The sequence below is a fragment of the Bos grunniens genome, chromosome 5 (genome assembly GCF_055505025.1).
Source record: "Bos grunniens cultivar Pamir isolate PY7600 chromosome 5, Bosgru_T2T1.0, whole genome shotgun sequence".
Lineage (NCBI taxonomy): Eukaryota > Metazoa > Chordata > Mammalia > Artiodactyla > Bovidae > Bos > Bos grunniens.
Window position 1 is genome coordinate 45,726,606 of NC_141169.1, and position 6,908 is coordinate 45,733,513.

Genomic DNA, 6,908 nt, shown 5'->3' on the forward strand with positions numbered 1-6,908 from the left:
TAAGGGACTTTCACTACACCACAAAACAAGTTTCCATAAACTTAAAAACTGAAATCATATCATCTTTTCTGACTACAATCTTATGAGACTAGAAAATAAATACAAGGGGAAAAAACTGCAAACACACACACACACACACACAAACATTCCAAAACAATTAACAAAATGGCCATAAGTACCTATCAGTAATTGCATTAAATGTAAATGTGATGCTAAACAACATGCTACTTATCAATGGATCACTGAAGATGCCAACAAAAAAGGAGCTTAAAAATACCTGGAAATGAAAACAAAAACAAAACAATCCAAAATCTATGTGATGCATCAAAAGCAGTTCTAAGAGAAAAGTTTATAGTGCTACAAGCCTATCTCAGCAAAGAAAAAAAACCTCAAATAAACCACCTATTCTTACACCTAAAAGAACTAGAAAAGGAAAAACAAATAAAACCCAAAGTGAGCAGAAGGAAAGAAATTAAAAGATTAGAGCAGAAATAAGAGAGATTTAAAAAACAATAGAGACTAATGAAACTAAGAGCTTGTTCTCTGAAAAGATAAAACTGATTACCCAGACTCAACAACAAGAGCCCAAATCAATAAAATCAGAAATGAAAAGGGGAAACTTACAACTGACACCACAGAATTACAAAGGATCATAAGAGATTACAACAAATAATTATATACTGATAAACGGACCACCTCAAAGAAACGATAAATTCCTAGAAATGTACAATATCCTCAGACTGAACTAAGAACAAATAAAAATGTGAACAAACCAATTACCAGGAATAACACTGAATCAGTAATAAAACAACTTTCAGAAAACAAGAGTTCAGGACCAGACTGCTTCACAGGTGAATTCTTTCATCCAGGAGTTAACACGTATCCTTCTCAAACTATTTCAAAAAACTGTAGAGGAAGTAACATTTCCAAACTCATTCTACAAGACCAGTATCATCCTGCTACCAAAACCAAAGATAATACTAAAAAAGAAATTTACAGGTCAATATCACTGATGAACACACATGCAAAAATTCTTGACAATACATTAGCAACAGAATTCAACAAATCATTAAAAGGATCATACACCAAGATCAAACATCATTTATCCCAGGGATGGACTAATATCTGCAAATTAATCAAGGGGATACACATTAACAAACTGAAGAACAAAAATCATATGATCATCTCAACAGATGTAGAAAAATATGACAAAATTCAACATCCATTTATGATAGAAAGTCAACAAAGTGGTATAGAGGGAACATACCTCAAAACAATAATGGCCATAAATGACAAGCCCACAGCTAACATCATACTCAATGGTGAAGAGGTGAAAGCATCTTCTCTAACACTAGGAACAAGACAGTGATGCCCACTCCTGCCACTTTCATTCAAGACAGTATCCGAAGTCCTAGTCATGGCAATCAGGTAGGAAAAAGAAATAGAATCGAAATTGCAAAAAAGTAAATTGTCACTGCTTACAGATAACATCCTATACATAGAAAATCCTGGGAATTCCCTAGTGGTCTAGTGGTGAGGATTTGGTGCCCCTGGGTTGGATTCCTGGTCAGGGAACAAAGATCCTGCAAGTTGCACAGCACACCAAAGAAAATTCTCAAGATGCCAACAAAAACTACTATAGCTCAATGAATTTGGTAAAGCTGCCAGAGACAAAAATCAATTGACAGACACCTGTTGCATTTCTATGCACTAACAACAAATCATCAGAAAGAGAAATTAAGAAACAATCCCATTTAGAACTGCATCAAAAGGAATAAAATATTTAAGACTAAGGTAACTAAGGAGGTTAAAGACCTGTACTGAGAAACCACAGGACATCAATAAAAGAAACTGAAGATGATATAGATAAATGGAGATATACGGTGTTCATGGACTGGAAGGATTAGTTAAAAAGACTATATACTACTCAAGGAAATCTACAGATCAATTCAATCCTTACTAAAATATTAATGATACTTTTCACAGAACTACAACTAATTATAAAACTTCTATGAGAAAACACACACACACAAAATGGTATTTTTCATTGAGAACACACACACACACACACAGACACCCTGAACAGCCAAAATGGTATTTTTCACTGAGAATACACATGCCCTGAACAGCCAAAAGTCTTGAGGAAAAAGAAGCAAGCTGGGGGCCTCCCACTCCCTGGTTCAAACCATACTATAATGCTACAGTCATCATAACAGGGTAGTACTGGCACAAAAACAGACACATAGGTCAATGGAACAGAATAGAGAGCAGAAATAAACCCACACTTATGGTCAATTAATCTATGACAAAGTGGCAAGGATATACAATGAGAAAAACACAACCACTTCAGTAAGGGGTGTTGGGGGATTCCTCGGTGGTCTAGTGCTTAGGCATCTGCCTTGCAACGCAAGGGACACCAGTTCAGTCCCTGGTCCAGGAAGATCCCACATGCTGCGAGGCAACTAAGCTCATACGCCACCTACTACTGAGCCTTCGAGCCCTAGAGCCAGTGCTCAGCAGCAAGAGAAGCCACCGCAATGAGAAGCCCTTGCACCGTTAACTACAGAGCAGTCTCCTCTCACAACTAGAAAAAGCCCATGTGCAGCAACCAAGACCCAGCAGAGCCAAAAATAAAATATTCTGAAAAGGCGGTGTTAGGATATCTGGACAACTACATGCAAAAGAAACTGGCCTACTCTCACACCATTCACAAAAATAAATTCAAAATAGATTAGGGAGTTCAATAAAAACAAGCCTATTGAAAAACGGGCAGAGGATCTGAACAGCTATTTCTCCAAAGACTACATACAGATGGCCAACAGGCACATGAAAAGATGCTCAACATCACTAATCAGGGAAACGAAAATCAAAATCACAATGAGATCTCACCTCACACCTACCAGAATGGCTATTATCAAGACAGCAAATAAGGTGGAAAAAAGGGAATCCTTCCTTGTACTCTTGGTGGGCACATTAACTGGTGCAGCCACTACAGAAAACAGTATGGAGCTTCCTCAAAAACTAAAAATAGAGCTACCATATCATCCAGCAACTCCACTCCAGGTATATACCTTGAAAAACCAAAAGCACTAATCCAAAAATTTACCTGCACTTCAATGTCTGCAGCACTATTTACAACAGCAAAGAAAGCAATCCAAGTATCCATCAATGCACAATGAGTAAAGATGTAGAGATGCAGCATACACACACTGGGCAAGACTAGCCATAAAATGAACAAAATCTTGCCATTTGCAACAATATAGATGGACCCAGAGGGTATTGTGCTAAGTGAGATAAATCAGAGAAGACAAACACTGCATGCTTTCACTATGTGTGGAATCTAAAAAATGAACACAACAAATCAGAAAGGGGTGGTTGCCACAGAGATCAGAGGAGGAAAGAAAGAAGTGAAGATTAACAGGTACAAATATTTAGTTGCAAAGTAAATGACTCAGGTGTGAAATGCACAGGGTATGAATAACAGGCAATAACTATGTAACATCTTTGTACAGTAACATACAATGAGACATTGTATTCATTTGAAAATGTATAGAATACCACATGACTTTGTTGTATAACAGGAACTAACACAGTATTGTAGGTCTTTGTATTTCCAAAAAACCCAAATAAACAGAAAAAGATTTGTGGTTATCAGGTGGGGAGTTGGGGGAGGGGAAATGGATGAAGGCAGTAAAAAGGTACAAACTTCCGGTTAAAAGTACTAAAGTTATAATGTACAACATGATAAATGTAATTAGCACTGCTGTATGTTCTACATTAAAGTTGAGAATAAACCCTTCTCATCACAATAAAAATTTTGTCATTATAATTTACCTATTTAAGATAATGGCTGTTCACTAAACTTACTGTAATAATCATTTAATGTTATTAATAAGTCAAATCATGCTGTAACATCTTACAGCAGAGTACTGTATGTCTATTATATCTCAATAAAACTGGAATAAAAACTCATTCTGGGAAAACTGCTTATAAGATCCAATAGCCACACTTTTTAAACAATTCTTAAGCACTCAGTACACCCTTTATTTGTAAATAAATAAATACATATGCTACATCAAAATATTTAGACAATCAAGACTGCATTAGTAACGCATGTATACGCTGAATGAAATTATGTGCAGCAGTTTGATCAGATCAGATCAGTCACTCAGTCGTGTCCGACTCTTTGCGACCCCATGAATCGCAGCATGCCAGGCCTCCCTGTCCATCACCAACTCCCGGAGTTCACTCAGACTCACGTCCATCGAGTCAGTGATGCCATCCAGCCATCTCATTCTGTGTCGTCCCCTTCTCCTCCTGCCCCCAATCCCTCCCAGCATCAGTCTTTTCCAATGAGTCAACTCTTCGCATGAGGTGGCCAAAGTACTGGAGTTTCAGCTTTAGCATCAGTCCTTCCAAAGAACACCCAGGACTGGTTGGATGTCCTTGCAGTCCAAGGGAATCTCAAGAACACCACAGTTCAAAAGCATCAATTCTTCAGCGTTCAGCCTTCTTCACAGTCCAACTCTCACATCCATACATGACCATGCAGCAGTTTGAATGTTTTGTAAATAGCATAATTATTGAGTTACATTCTAAATGTCCAGCTGTCCTTCAGTATCCATAAGGGATTGGTTCTAAGATTCCCCGTGATCCCTGGGATACCAAAATCTGAAGATGCTCAAGTCCCTTATATAAAATTCTATGGTTTTGCACATAAACTATGCAAAGGTTCTCCTTCTCCCATATACTTTTAAATCTCTAGATTACTTATAACACTAACTATATCACAAATGCTTGAGTTGAGAGTGTACAACAAATTCAAGTTTTCTTTTTGAAACTTTCTGGTATCTTTTTCCTATTTCCAAACCAAGTTAAAATACACGGAAGTGGAACTCACAGCTACGGAGAAGACTATAGTCCTAGCTTAAGAATTATAAACCCCAAATTAAGCTTTACTCTATTTGAGGAACACTCTTTGGCTAAAGTACTGATCCATTCAGCCATTACCTACCTATCTATATACATGGGTAAGTTGTCTGTGTGTGTTGGGTGTGTGGGGGGGGTATTTTTAAAGTTTAATACCATGTTCTGTAACTGGCACACAAACTTGCTGTACAAAATTACCCCAGTTCTATCCTAAATTCACAGTTCAGTTGGTTTTATTATCCTCACTTGAGTATGTACAACTGTCATATATAGGAGAAAAACACTGGGACCTTGTAAATCAAAGTTACTTTGACTATTCTGTTGAAGATTTAATATAAATCAAGATGTTAATCTACACAGTTTGAGAGTTATTTTAGAATTTTATGTTCTGATTCTGTTATTCTTAAAATAATGTATAATTTTTGGAATATTTAGAGGTTATAACATTTTTGGCTAGTATAAAAAAACAAGTCTTCTGTTTAGTCTATCCCTGACAATATCGAAGAGACTGGAGAATGAGAAATGTGTAAGTGCTACTCATGTAGCACCAATATTTCTTTTATCTAGAAAGAGCACCGTAAGCCCCCTACATACACACAAGTTCTAAGAGCACATTTGTTGCCTCCTACATACACACAAGTTCTAAGAGCACATTTGTTAAGTCCAATATGTTCCTTAGTTCAACCGAGTCAGCCTAGGTACCCAACTAACACAACTGGATACACAGTGCTATACTCTAATAGGTTTATAACTTTTCACACAAATAATACATGAAAAACACAAAAAAATAAAATATTTTTTATCTTACACAGCAGTACCTTAAAAAAATACAGCAATCCACTATACTGGTACAATTCAGCTGGTACACAGGGATTGGCACCAAGTGAATAGGCAAGAAGAGTTACTGACTGGAGGGAGAAGGGGTGGGAGACGTTGGGGCTGAAGGACGGTCAGCTACAGGAGACAGAGCAAGCTGCGATTGCATTCATGCCTCACGCTGACGGCACAGGTTCTGGTTCCTTACTAGATTCAATTCTGTCTACCCTCTTGGAAAAACGATCCAGGGATGTCTGGGTGGTAGCTGTTTTTTCTCATCACAAAATAACATGGTAACACTGGACTGCATTCTGAATGGCTGCTGTGACCTTGTTTCGTGTACTGTTCTACATTTAGCTCCTGTGTCTCAAAAACGAACGGTACCTCCTCAAAGAAAAGCTCCATGCCATTTCCTGTGTTGGGAACCATTTTGGTCCGTCAGCTACTTTTTTCCTCTCGTCAGTCCACTCTCTCAACTGTTTTCACTTTTGTGTCCACTGTTACCACTTGGTGCTTTTTTTTTTCTTGGCTATATGAAACTTTTAGTATTTTATTTTCATAGTTTTACAGTATTGGTAAAAAATAATGACCATTATAAATAAGTATAAAATGGAAGCTGATGAAAAAATAACCCCAAGTCTTCCTTGACTCCCACCCTCCCACCAAAAAATTAGGTAATATGTAGCAAATACCCTTTTCAGACCTTATCTTGAGGCATATATTCACTTTGTAGTGGTGGATGCTTTAGTTGCTAAGTCGTGTCTGACTCTTGCGACCCCACAGACTATAGCCTGCCAGGCTCTTCTGTCCATGGGGTTTTCCCTTCAACAACTGTATGACCCCTGCTTTTACACTTGCTTCTGGACATCCTGAGCTTGAAATAAAAAATACTGTACTACTGTACTCTGCACAGTAGTGTACAGTATACAAAAGCACCGGCTGCAGAGGATGCATGCATGTGACAATGTATAAAAGACACGAGAACTTTAGTGGCTGAGCATGGAAATCCTTGTTTCACTCTTTCAAAGTTCACAACTTAAAGGTTGCAACTCTTCACAGCTAGGCGGCTTACTGTATTTTAAGCATCTCCAAAAGACTATAGAAACGAAGGATTGGAAGGTTTTTTTTTTTTTATGATAATTGTTAACATATTTTACCTTCTT